This window comes from Pseudorca crassidens, chromosome 9 (assembly GCF_039906515.1).
Source record: "Pseudorca crassidens isolate mPseCra1 chromosome 9, mPseCra1.hap1, whole genome shotgun sequence".
NCBI lineage: Eukaryota > Metazoa > Chordata > Mammalia > Artiodactyla > Delphinidae > Pseudorca > Pseudorca crassidens.
This window is the reverse complement of record NC_090304.1, coordinates 94,106,154-94,119,677: the sequence shown is the minus strand read 5'-3', so window position 1 is coordinate 94,119,677 and position 13,524 is coordinate 94,106,154. Positions and strand designations below refer to the sequence as shown.

General features: G+C 54.6%; 1 long non-coding RNA gene across 1 annotated transcript in view; it reads left to right on the top strand.

Moving 5' to 3' along the window:
* Window positions 1-13,524, top strand: part of LOC137230894 (uncharacterized) — a 270,727-nt gene that overhangs the window by 6,146 nt on the left and 251,057 nt on the right. The window contains exon 2 of the long non-coding RNA XR_010946298.1: window positions 212-310. This is a non-coding gene — a long non-coding RNA (uncharacterized lncRNA). The remainder of the gene's footprint in view (window positions 1-211; window positions 311-13,524) is intronic.

Genomic DNA, 13,524 nt, shown 5'->3' with positions numbered 1-13,524 from the left:
CCTCTCTGCTTTTCCAAGCTGCTGCTCCTGCCCTGTTCCTCCTTCCCCTAGCAGCACCTTCAGGGCCCAGCTCAGATGTCATTTCCTTTGTGGGGTTTTCCCTGGCTTCCTCGTTACAGGCAGATTGGCAGAATGAAATGCCTCCTCTTTGGGCTCGCTCCCATGATACTTGTTCATACCTGACTGTAGTATAAATCTCTTTATATTACAGTGAATGTGGTTTTGCTCCCCTGGCCTGACTTAGAGCTTACTAAAGGCGGAGACCACAGTCTCCAGCATCCAACACGAAGCCTGCCCTATAGGAGACACAGTAAGTATTTGCTGAATTCAACTAAATGCTAGGTTGAGGTTCCATTGCAGGTGAGACCCAGGCAAATGTGAACTTCCAGAACTCAGCAAGCGATGTGCAAGTGGAGGTAGGGCATTTTTTGAAATCTTTGTAAGGATTTTGTGATTCTTATTTTTTCTTTTCACAATAATCCTCTCCTGCATGGGGAAAAGGGGGATAAAAATCCCAGTTTGGCCTCAGCTCCATGCTGGGAGAGTCTTAGGCTGGAGGGGAAATGGTGGAGGTGTGGGACTGAGGCCCAAGGGCCAACCAACCAGACCATGAGCCACTTCAGTGCAGGACACACCGTCCTCTGCCTCCACCAGGGTCTGGCCATGTGCTTCATGGTGGGGGCGGATGGTGGGGGGTGCCCAGGAGTGGGAAGGCAGTGCAGGAAAACCCCTGTGCACCAGTTGGTTTCTCTTCCCACTAGTCTCACAAGGCTCTGTGGAGTAGTTACTGCTGAGTCCCCATAATGCCACCACTGTTGGTTCCTGATGTAGATCCTGTGCATTTATGTATTACTTTGCAGCCAATTTGCATCAACTTCTCCAAATGACAGAACGTATAGAAATTCCCCGATTTCTATGACTCCATTCCCATCCCACAAAGAAACACAGTGGTCTCTATACCTCTGTTCTCAGGTATCTCTACCCATTTGGTAGAAGGGGTCCCCTAAGAGCCTTGCATCAACCAGGCAGCAGCACGAGACGAAGGGATCCAGGAGTCCCGCAGCCCCTAGTTTGGGCTCTGAATTCTCTTCTTCCTCTCTTAGGTTAAGGGTGGGGTGTGCGCGCGCATAGTGTGTTAATTTGTTGATTTTTGTGGTTCAGGCTAGGGAGTCAGCTGGGGAAAAGCGGGTGTAGAGTCTAGTGAAGGGGAGAGAGAGGCTTTGCAGAAGGACAGAGGCCACATGCCAGAGCCAGACAAGGCAACCAGCTGGATAGGGCTTCCCTGCTGCCACGGGGATGGGTGGATGCAGACTGCTCTGTGTTGCCACCTGCTGGACACATGTAGAGATAGCACTTTACTCCCTCAGGCTTCCTACCCTTTTGCTGAGTTTTCTTCTATCTTCTTTGGGTTCCTTTGGGTTCCTGTCTAGTATTTCCTCCAGTGGGAAGGAGCTACTTTCCCCCTCTCCCCAGGCAGGACTGTCAAGACACGTCTGCTCTGGCCCAGGGCAGGGACTCTGAGCTTCCTCCTGTGTTGCCTAGAAGAGAGTAACTCTGGGTGGGGGTGGAGAGATTGCTTGTCTCCATGCTTGGAGTTTTTCCACCTTCTCCCCGGGCTCTCTGGGACCCTGAACTTGGTTGTGATTAGTTTATCCTCCAAACCAGGACACTTTTTGAGTGAATGGTGTGTGTGCTCTTGATAATTATGCTGAGACAGCAGGGGTAAACCAGGTCTCTCCCAGGTCCATGATTGGAACTCACAGCGGGCCTGGATCTGAGGGGCTGCTGCCTTCTTTTCATCCCGAGGTCGGTGTGGGAGGCGAGGGTGGCCAGCAGAGGCTGCTGTGGCACTGGCTATATGTGCAGGCCTCACTGTCTTCGGGGCTCCCTTGGCCGCTCAGGGGCTGTGGGGAAGCAGAGAGCTGGCTGTGGTGGGTAAAGCTGGGTGTGGTAAGGGCTGGGGTCCCCTGAGTGACAGTGTAGCAGAGTGTCAAGTCTGGCTCGTCAGAGCCTGCTTTACAACATGCTAAGGGGGCTGTGTGCACCCTCTAGCTGGGGTTGAGGACACAGCCCAAAGCCCTGAGGCCCGGTTTCTCCCTGTAATTCCTGGGTTGGAGTGCACCTCCCCTGAACCCTGGCAACTTTTATCCTGCCCCTTCAGGCAAAGACTAGGCAAGTGGTTCCTGGTACTACCAGCCCCGGAGGCTGGTGCCGTCCTAGGTGGATTAGCACTTGACTGGAGGGCCCACAGATACCCTGTGCCAGAGGAGGCCCCAGGGATGCCTGGAACTTCTCTGCCGGACCGTGCTGACTGACCTGCAGGTGGGGAATGCAGACCAGCCGTGGAGTCCTGTGAAGGAGAAGGGCTCCCCTGGAAACTGGTAGCCCTCCCTCCTCTCACCCAGCTCTAAATCTGGCAGCAAGACCCCACTTCCCTCTTTCCCATCCAGGGGACTTCCCTCCCTTGGCCCCTAAGGGCAGAGTTGGGAGGCCCTGCTCCTTGTGGGAGGAAGGGATTTCCGTGGTAGGATGAGGCCCTTCCTCCTATTCTGGCCTGGGGGAGGTCTCGGTTGCTGTGTGAAGTTTGCCCCCCGCCCCACCCCATCTTCTCTCCCTACTCACCTGGAGGGAGAGACCAGGGTCTGACTTTGCAGACCATGTGTAGGTGATCATGCCCCAGCTCCTCGCCCTTTGTCTGCAGCGATAGCAAAGGGGAGGTGTTCTTAGCAGGCTGCGGGGTGCGCTGCCTGCCTAAGCAGAGAATTCTGGAGCAGCAGTGGGTATCCAGGGCAGCCTCGGGATTACCATGGCAACAAGCCAATAGTGGTGGGGAGGCGGGGTTGGAGCTGAATTCCTGGGGTGGTCAGAGAGGGGCTAGAGGGTAAGAAGGAGAGAAAGAAACCCACCAAAGCCTCCTGACAGAGGACAGTGTGCCCCTGCTTGTTGCCTCTGGTCAGTCAAAACCCAACACTCCCTGGCACAGTCTGCAAAGTGCCCCGCTGAGCCTGGGCAGAGGGTCTGCCGGCTTGTGGAGCAGCGGTGGCTCTAGAGGGGAGTGGGGGGACCAAACTCAGCTGCAGAGATGTGTTTTCTCCATCCATCTGAAGAGTGGCAATGGGTTTTAGACTGCTGCAGCGTGCTTTTCTACCTGGGGGACCCTGAGCCATCAAAGTTAACCTAGACTAGTAACCGGGGATCAATTACTGGCCTGTGATGTGCTTTCTGACGTCCCCTTGCAAAAAGCAGGCTGTTTGGGGGAAAAAAAAAGTGAAAGTGCTTTTTTGATCTCTGGCGCCTCTGGGCCAGTATGACCCCTCCCTCTGCGGTGCCTTTGCCCACTCCTCACTCATTACCTCTACTGGTTAGGCAAGCCTGGGTTCACCCTTCAAGTGCCGCGTTTGGGGTGAGGGGTGGTTGCCGTTGCCTTCTCCAGACAGGCCCTCCTCTGGGAGACAGCTCTCAGGAGCACAGAGTGGGCCAAGTCCAGTGCCTGCCAGCCTCCTCCCCGCCCTCCCTCTGGCTGCCAAATCTGACTTTGATTAGCGTGTGGAGGGGGAAGAAAGCAGGAAAACAGAATATTAAAATCTTAATTCAATTTAAAACACTGTCATTCACAGGCATGCCAAACAGTGAGATGACTAATTATTATGCAAATTAGGCAGATAGAAAAGTGATTAATAATTGCACAAATTAAAAATTATTGTAAACATCCTGTGACGAGCGATAAGTCCAATGGAGAGGCGAGGGCGGTGGGCCGGGGAGGCCATGGTGGAGCTAGCTCCTGCATCCTTATTTCCTCATTAGGGGGATTTAATTAGTGCCTGATGATGGGGCTCAGTGCTGCCAGGGGTGGAGGAGTGGGTGGCCAGGCCCGGGGCTGGCTGTGCTGATCTCAGCCCCTCTCCTGTTTCTCCTCATTGTCTGGTGGCCAGGCTGGAACGGGCTGAGCAGGGGCTGGGGGTGGGGAGGCAGGCCAGTCACCCTGAAGGGGTGGGTGCTGACAGCTTCTCTGCTGCTTTCCACTGGCCTACACCAGCTAGCTGCTAGCTCACACCAGGCCAGGGATGATGGAGAGGAGGCCTCTGGGTGGTGGACTTGTGGGCATATCCTGGTTCAGCCACGCAGGTCCTCAGGCCTAGTGAACGGATGTGCAGAGCAGTCCTGGAAGTTCAAGTGAGGGTGGACAGGTGCATGATGTTGCTTGGGGCCTCGTGGGTACCTTGGATCCAAGGTTCCTTGATGCTGGGGCGGCAGGGCGTAGAGGAACTAAGTCAGTATCCTGAGCCGAGTGACTCACTCTTCTCCAAGTCCGTACTTCCCCAGACAGGCATGCATAGGAGCTGCTTTGGTGTGGATTGCCTTGGTTGTCCAAGGCTGGGGGCAGAGGTGGCCAAGCTCCTCTGGCCCAGCAGCACCACTGGTGCTTTCCAGGGCATGCAGCTATCTTGGGGCCCATCCACTGAAGTAGAGCAGCAGCTGTATTCTCTTTAACAAAACATGCCGGCTAGCTGGAGCACAGCCGCCTCCCACCAGGCCCTGGAGCCCTGAGCCCTGAGCAGGTGTGGATGGGGCTGGGGCCAGGCCTAGGGCAGGTGGCGGGTCCGTCCCACTGCTCTCCCCCAGTCACCATGCCCCTTAGGGAGATGGTCTTCCATGTCCGGAGAAGACCACAGAACAAGCCGGGAGGTCAGGGGCCTGGTGAGAAGCTCTTGTTATTTGAAGGGGCAATGCATGCTGGAAACCGGGAAGGTTTCTAAGAAGGGCTAGGGTGGGGAAGGTGCAGAAAAGAGGATAGGAGTTGGGGAATAGGGACAATAGGGTTATCCAAGTCTTTATCTTTCCCCAAGGGTCCCAGATTCCCTAGCAGCCATTACCACCCAGGGCCAAGAAGCTGAGGTTCGTTTTGCACAGGCCAGAGGTCCAGCCTGTGTGCCCGCAGATCTCTCTTCCTGAGACTGGGATACATGTCCCCACCCCGCCCCGCCCCACGGGGCTTTGGGAATGGGGAAGAGTTACTTCTACGTCAAGACTCCCACCATTAGTCCAGGCTTAGTAACCTGCACACAGCCTTGGCACCATGGCCAGCACTAGCTAATGTCCCCCACCCTGGGGTCTTCACTTTAGCCCCATTCTGATTCTTGGAGGAGGACACTGTTTTCCTACTGGGACCCCAGTGATATCTGCCTGAAACCTCCTTCCTTCACCGTGAGCTGTATGACCAGCAGGCACCGACCTTCTACAAACCTCGCTCCCCATCTCCTCTCCCTGACCTCTACTGACTCCTGCCTGTGCCGCTCCTGACCCCATGCTCGGTTCTTATTCTGTTCTTTCTTTTGTGTTGGGCCTTCCAGGGCTCTTCTGATGAGGTACTGACTCTTTGTGACCTCGGGCAAGTTGCTTCACTTCTCTGAATCTGTTTCCTCGTTGTTATGATGTGGAAAATACTACAACCTCATGAGAGATTAATTTATCCTTTCATGAGATTTTTAATATATCCTTTCCCATGGGCATCCACCCATTCATTCAATCACTTCCATGTTCCACGTGCTGGGGATACAAAACTGCAGGCAGTGTCAAGGATTCATGGGAGACAGACAAGGGAAGAGCACACGCAGAGGCCCAGAGGAGCGAGAGGGATAAAAGTTTAGAGATTGACAAGGAGCTTAGGGTGACTGGAGGATAGATTGTGTTGGGGACTGAAGGGCATTGGACTGAAGGGCATTTTACTCCTTGGAATTTTGATACTACTTTATGGACTCTGAGGTGGCAAGAGAGGACTTTGTGCAGGAGGCAGGGATGACTGGAATGGTGTTTTACAAAGAACATTTTGCAACTGCGTGGAGATGGGCAAGGCCAGAGGCAGGGTCCCAACCCACTGGCTATCTGCCTGAGAGGTGCTGCCGCGGTGCGGGGCCCAAGGAGGAGGAGAGAGATACGTCTTGAGGCAGAAAAGGCAGGATCTGGCCCCTGAGTGGCCGTGAGGGGCAGAGTGGGGTCCAGGTTTTTGGGGCGGAGGGGTGCTGTTCTCCGAGGAGAAGAGGCATATGGGGAAGAAGGAGAGACAGCGATGTTGCCTGGGGACGCCGTGGGGGCGAGGACCGCGTTTGAGGGAGTCACTTGGGACGTAGGAGGTGTTGAATACGTGCTCGTTGATAATAAACGTGCTCAAGTTTGGGGCTTTGTCTGTCTTGCCTTTTTTTTTCTTCCTCTGACCATATCTAGATCTTCAAAAGGAGCCGGGCCCTTTCCTGGAAACTGACCTCGACCTTCCCCTTTCGGCTTTTTGGTTAGTGGGTGTCTGCACTGTCTGCCTGCCTGTAGCAGGACTCTGTGAGGTTAGCCCTCTGCTGCTCCGTGGTGTCTGCATTCCCGTCGCCTCCACCGCAGGCTCCTGTGAGAGTGCAGCTACCCACACATGACCCTGGAGCATGGCTTGGGTTGTTGTTGCCTCCCTCCAGTGCCACGACCGTGGGGAGGAAGGCTGTTCTCTGCTGAGTACCTTCTAGATCCCTGTGCTCGAGCTCCGGGAACACAGAGGAAGCTTTGTTGTTGATGAGGCCCCTGCCAGCCCCACTGGGTCTCCCTGCTTCAGTCCTGAGAGGGTCCTTGCAGCCAGCGGTCCTGCCTCCCAGAGCCCTGGGTATTCTCTCACCTGGGGGTGGATGTAGGGCCTAGGGCCCAAGTTTGGGGGCACTGACTCCAGGCAGGGCTCCCAGCAGTCAGGCTGAGCTGCCCCCCTCTTCAGGGTTGATTTTCCAGACCAGGCTGCGTGTTCCCCGAGCCTGCCGCCACACCATGGAAGCACAGACTGGTGGTTGCTGCCCAGTCCCAGGTCCAGATGCTGACTCCCTCTTCTGGGGCAATGCGGCCCTGTGTCTGGCTCCCAGGCAGGCTACCCTCCCAGCCACCCGTGCTCCTCATCAAGAGAAGAGCACTTAGCGGAAGCCGTGAGTGCCCTGCGGGGAGCCCCTGGTGGTCCCCAAAGGGCCCCAGTGGGCATTGCGTCCCAGAGGACCCTTGGAATGCCCAGATGTGTGCTTCTCCTCCCAGTAGCACCCCAGAGACTTTCCCAGTAGCCTTCCAGTATGTCCCCAGCAGCTCCTATTGTATTCTTACTGTGCTCTGGTATCTCTCCAGTGGAGACCCTGTAAGGCCCCCAGCCCTCGGGGTGGGGAATCCCAGGAGAACTCTGGGAACTGTCAGGAAGGTCCCAGTGTGCCCAGGTTGCTCCAGACACCCCACAGTGGGCCTCTCATGATATCTCAGCCTGTGCCCAGGAGTGCATGGTGTTCCCCCCCAAAGGTTCCAGCACATTCCGAAGAATGCGCCAGCACGTGGCCCCAACATCCTACTGTCCCTGCAGGACTTCCGGTAGATTCCAATTCCCAAAGTGCCAGTGCTAGCTCCCCCGAGGAGTCTCTGCTGTCCCTCCACTCCCCGGGCCTGCCCACCAGCGGGGAGAGAGCTTCTCCAGTGGGATGGGGTGGGGAGGGAGAGGGGGTGGAAAATAACATTTGCTGAGTGCCAGCTGTGTCTTAGGCATTTTGTCTGTGCAGTAAGCCACAAGGTGGGTGGTTTCCCCATGTTATAGAAACTGTTACCCAGAGAAGTGAAGTGATTTTTCCCAGAGTCAGTAAGTTGCAGGGAGAGATCTGAAGGCAGCTCTGTGGGCTCCCACTACACCCTTGCCTGTCCAGAGCCTCAGAGGACCAGGGAGAAGGTGAATCCCAGTGGGCAGAGATGCATGGGGCAGGGGGGCAGGGTGGAGTGGTAGGCCCTGGGCCGCTTCCTTCCCTCCCTACTTTGTTTCCTCTGTTCCCAGGAAAGAAACGACAGGGCTTAAGGTTTCTTTGGAGTGAAGCTCTGGTTCCTGGGAGCTTCGTGGCTCTCAGGTGTCAGATCCACCCCCTCCAGTTTCACAAGCCCATTCAGATTCCAGATGTTACAGTCAGTGGCCCACCAGACTCAGAGTCCAGTCCAGGTGAACCAGATTCCAGGGTCAGCCTAGGGTTCTGGGCTCACCCCTGGGCCTGCCCTGAGCACTGGGAGCCCCAAGTCCAGGTTCCAGGTTGTGCAGCAACCTCCCCATGCCCTCGCCCGTGCTAGCTGTAGATGCTCTTTCCATGCTGCCCCTGTCAGCGGCCCATCTGCTTCTCTCCCACTGGCTGCCTTCCCTGGCACAGGAGGCACTCACAAGGTGACTTTGAACAGTGCAAACTCAGTGCGGGGCGGTTGGGGTGGGGTGTATGGAGCAGCCCTGCGGGTGAGGAAATGGGAACCAGACTGGGCCTTTTCCTCCCTGACCCAGCTGGGTTCCTCTGCCCTTAGGAGCGTGGCTGGAAGGGCAGGGAGGGCAGGGAGCCAGAGGTTGAGGGCATGACTGGGGGAGTCTGTGCTGGTGAGTTGGTTTCCCCCTGACCAAGGACTCTGACCCCCTGCTCCTGCCTGGGGTGGGGAAAAGAGGAGGAAGGACTCTGGTCCTCTGTTGAGCAGTAACCTCCCCATGTGGAGTGGGGAGAGGAACATTTTAATACACCTTGGCTCCCTAACCATCCCCTCCCTACCCCACCCCTACCAAGCGTGTAATGGAGGATTTAGGTTTTAGGCAGTTTAGAGACAGACTGCCTGGGTCATAACTCCCTCCATCACCTTGGACATATTAGAATCTCTGAACCCTAACTTCTCCATTCATAAAATGCAGCTAGTAATGTCACTTACCTGTCACATAGTAAATGCTCAATTAAAAACAAAACTAATGCTATGTGCATTTTTCTGCATGTTTGTTAATACTTCCTACACTCATACTTGCACATGTATGTGGTTGTGTGGGCTTTCCACGTGCTCTGCCCTTCCCCGCTTTGCACTTTTTTGTTGCCTCTAGAAGGTTGGGTGGGGTTGGTGAGGGGTCTACTCCTGACCACTCTGGCTCCTCAGGGGGCTGCATGCTGCTCAGGAGAGCCAGGTACAGAGGCGAAGGGGCTTAGCCTAGGGCAGGGGACCCAGGGTATTGCTGGGGTGGGGTTAGCGGGGGAAGGAAGGAGGACAGGGAGGGTGGCCGGGGGCTGTGGCAGGCGTCTCAGGGCAGCAGAGGCTTGAAGTGGTTGGACAGCCCCCTGTCCATCCTGCCGGCACCCACCCCCTGCTCTCCTCACAGGAGACCCAGCAGTGCCTGTTTCAGGGTCCTGGCCTGGGAGTGCGGGCGTTTGCACCTGCCACTTGCCTCTGCGGGAGAGTTTTTGGACTGGTAGGGGGTTTTGGTTCTCTCAGGTTAGCTCTTTCTGCTGGTTTACCCTAAACAGGGAACAGTTTGGTGGGAACGGGAGACAGTTGTGACGGTTGCATCTCCCACAGGCAGGCATTGATGGAGACTGCGGGTCTCGGCTCCTTCTGTGAGGTGTCAGGGACAGGGTGGCCTCTGGTGAGCTTCTGCAGGAGAGGCTTCTCTGCTAAGAAGCTGTGGGGTGTGGCATCCTTGTCTCAGGATCTGATTAGCAGGAGCTGGGGTTAGGTGGCCAGCCTAAGGGAGGGGCGCCTCCTTCTGTGTCCTCTCCAGGCCCTACCCCTCCCTGCGGTCTTTAGCCCTGGCAGGGGCAGGAGTAGTCGGGGAGGAGGGGGTCCCTGACCATAAGTGGTATCTCTGGTGGCAGTGAATTCAGGACCAAAATTCAATAATTCCAACGTATGCCAGCCATGCTTAATTGTAGAATAACTAAGGACAATCGAGATACAAATCACTAAAAATATTCACTGGAGGCCTCAGATATGTGCCTCCTTTCCACACCCCTAATATGAAATAAACCTCCCTTCATCTTTATAGCTTCTGCTGAGCACTTCTCTGAAGTGTCTGTGGGGCAGGCAGCGTACTCTTCCTGCGTCTGGTTCCCCTACACCCACATATCTCTGGAAAATGGGTGGGAGCACGTGCAGAAACACTGAGAGAAAGAAAAGCCAATGGTCTGAGCAGGGCCCGTGTTGGGGAGAGGGCCCTGTTCACCCTTCCCCTCTTCATCCTCCCCTCAGTGATAGTGAAGAGAACGGGCGGGCGCCTGGGAATGTTTATGAGCCTCTCTCCTCTCTTTTTCTTTTCAATTACAGTGATACCTCAGGTAATTAACTGCTAATAACCTTGTTAATTTAAAATGGATCCTTGCCCTTCTGGCCATCTCTGGAAGACTTAAGTCACAAGGAGTCAGCAGTTTTGGAGGAAAGGGGACGGGGGTGGGGGGTGGGCAGAAGAGAGGGTGAGAAGACCTGGGTGGGCATGTAGAACTGTGGCTGTTTGGTCCCACCTGGTTCCTTTCTGGAGCTCCAGGTCTGCAGGAGAGGCTCCTGATGGGTAGAGGCCTCTCTGACAGGCCCCGTGGCCATGGGATTCCAGAGGCACTGGAACAACTTCCGCCCCACCGCATTCCCAGATGACACTCCATGTCACCCAGCAGCACTCAGCTCAGGAAGAGAGTTCAGGGGGCTCTGGCCCAGCACACTGGGCTTTTATTATGGTCTGGCACTCAGCCTAAGGCTGACCTCTTGACCTCTTAGGAACTGTTGCTCATGATCCTGGAGACCCAACCTGCTAAGTGAGGGTCACTTCTCCCACCTCCGCGTCTTCCCAATCTCAGGGATTTGAGATCTATTCAGGAAGAGAATAAACTTCTCATTCTGAATGGTTTAAACATTCGTCAAGAGTCAGGCATCTGGATGAGGGATCTGTGATCTGTTTCAGTTCGAAAGATTTATTCATTTGATAAACTTACAGAGTGCAGCCCAAGTCTTAGTGCTACAAAGATGAAGAAAGATATGGTCCCTGTCCTCAAGGAGCTTGTGGTTTCATGGCCAGAGTCTGTCACGTGAACAAATAATTAAAACACAAATTACGTTGAGCACAGTGAGGAAGATACCTGACCTTGTAGGGTATGGAACTCAGGGAAGGCTATACAGAGGAAGGGGTATTTGAACTGTGACTTGACAGATAAGAAAGAGTTTGCTAGGTAGGGAACACAGAGAATAGGAAGGTCATTCCTGCAGAAGGAATAGCATGGAATGTGAGAGGCCATGGCTGCTGGGGGAATGGAACTTGCTTTGATATGGATGGAACACAGAGCGAATAGAGGGATGAGAAGGTGGCTGGAAAGAGAATCAGAGCCAGATCATGAAGAGTTGGAAGGATTTCTTCTGAGAGGTGATCTCCCCGGCCCATGGGAACTTAGCCAGGGCAACTGGGGGCCACACCCCACAGCTGGGTGCCTAGGGAGACTCCAGCCTTGTGGCGTTAGCTCCCAGAAGGCCTGGCGAGGAGCTCTCACTCCCCTGCTTTCCTCTTTTCATTTTAGAGTAAAAGAAGAGGTGCTGGGCATGGGGTGAGGGGACAACTGGACATTTAGGGATAAATAGGTCCCCTGGTTTGGTTTCTGCAATTTGCTCTTCTCTGTCCCACAGTGCTTTGTGATCATTTTGGGGAATTTGAGCACCAAGTCCCAGGGTGTATGAGGGCATCTGCTCCCTCCATGGGGAACCCCCTGCTCAGAAGCTGGGACTCTCAGTTTTTAGAGGGTCTGCTGTTCCGGGATGGGTCTCTGAGCTCTGTCTGGCGATGCCCACCTTCCTCCCCGAAACCTTTGCTCTTGTAAGAGGCCTGGGTTCAGGTGGCTGGTGTGGTTCTTAGTGGGCTGACAGCTGAGGGGCACCATCCCTGTCCAGGAGGGATAAAATGACCTCTTGGGAGCCCAAGCCTAATATTTGGGGGCTAAAGCCGTCCTGGGGGCCGTTAGCCTCCTCTCCCAACAGATCTTGTCACCATCTGTAGACCCCTTGGCCCCCAGCGGGCAGAAACATTAGCCTCTGAATAGAGCCTTAACAATCTGAGCCTCCCTTCTCCTGTCCCCTTCCTGCTGTTTCAGTTTTTTTTTTTTTCCCAAGACAAACAGCCGCAAAGCTCCATCTCTTAATGAAACTGTTTGATGTTGATTAATTATGCAGCTGCCTTATTTGCATGCACAGGCTGTGGCTTCCCAGCTTCTCTCCCACCCTCCTCTGCCAGGAGCCCTCTGTGAGTCTCAGGCAAAAGAGAGACCTGGTAACTCCAGTGTCTGCCCACTCTCAGGCAGTCCTCCCATCATTCCCACATCTAGAGCAGGAAGCAGAGGCTAGCCTGCGGGGTCACATTTGGGGCCGCTGGATGGGGTTATGTGCTGTGAACTCTTGAACCTAAGAAGACAGGGTGCTTGGGTCTTGCCTAGCTCCTCTCCTTTACTTACCAACTGTTTGGCCTTAGACAAGCCATCAACCCCTTGGGTGTTAGCTGCCTTTTCTGTGAAATGGGAATCGCACTAACACCATCCCAGTGGGCCATATCTTGCATGTCTGTCTATCTCCAGTGTTGGGTACAGTGCAGGTGCTACTGAAGTGGGTTTTTAAATAATTGGCTGGATCAGCTGGTCTGTTGGTATCTTTTAAGATGTTACTCCAGGGATCTGTGGGATCCCCACTTTTGCCAGATTTCCCAGTTCCACCTGCTGTAATCAAAGACCCTTTAACTTCTAATGGTCACAGCATCGATGCAGCATCCACCGTGTATAGAATCCTGTCCTCACCAGGGAGACCCTCCAGGGCCTTGCACCCACACACCAGAAGGCTCTGTTTTGGAGGAGATATGGTGGGAAGGATGGTGGCTGCTTGTGGCTTGTGCACTAAACCCGTGGTGGAACAATGAGGACATGCCTTGTGCTGAGGCCAAGGCTAGGGAGAAGGGACCAAAAGTCTGTGGTGTCCCTGAAATTCATGTAGATGTTGGGCCAGGCAGGAGGAATCTTGTCAACTGGGCTTTGAAAGGGCAAAATTCACACTGAATTACAAAGGACTGAATCTGAGCTGTCATGGGTGGGGATGGAAGGGGGTCTGGAGCCTCCAGGCAGTGAATCTCGGGCTTTCTGGGATCAGGGAACTCTGCAGCTATGGACTCTTTTCCTACAAAATGTGCATGTGTTCCTATAAATCCAAAAATATATTGAGGGCCTTCTTGGGGCTCCTGGACCTGGTGAAGGACCCCTGTCTGGTCTAGGCAAAAAAAAATCTGGGGGTTTTAGAAAAGCAGAGGGGACAACAGGGACAGCAGGAGTCAGATGGCCTGCCTAGGTTCTCTGTGGGGAATCTGAGGTGGCCTCCTGGGAGGAGACAGAACTCACTGTGGTGAGAGAAGTTTTATCTGGCGACTAAGGAGTGACTGTGGGAGCAGAGGGTAGGCTGCTGCAGCAGAAACATAGGAGCTGAAGGAGAAAAGGCCCTGACATGGCCCTTGGGGGCAGAGGCGGAGATGGAATCAAGATGAAGGAAGAATGCCTGGCCCTTGGGTTAGTGGGCGAGGCCTGAAGCAGAGCAGTGAGGCTGTGGTGAGAAGGCCTGCAGAATGGGGCATGGAAGGCCTGGAAAGGTGTCTGTGTTGACGCCTGGGCTTTAGGATTTGGAGGAGTGAGGAGGTTGAGAATCTAGAGAGAGCCAGGGAACTGAGACAAAGCCATGACTTCATCT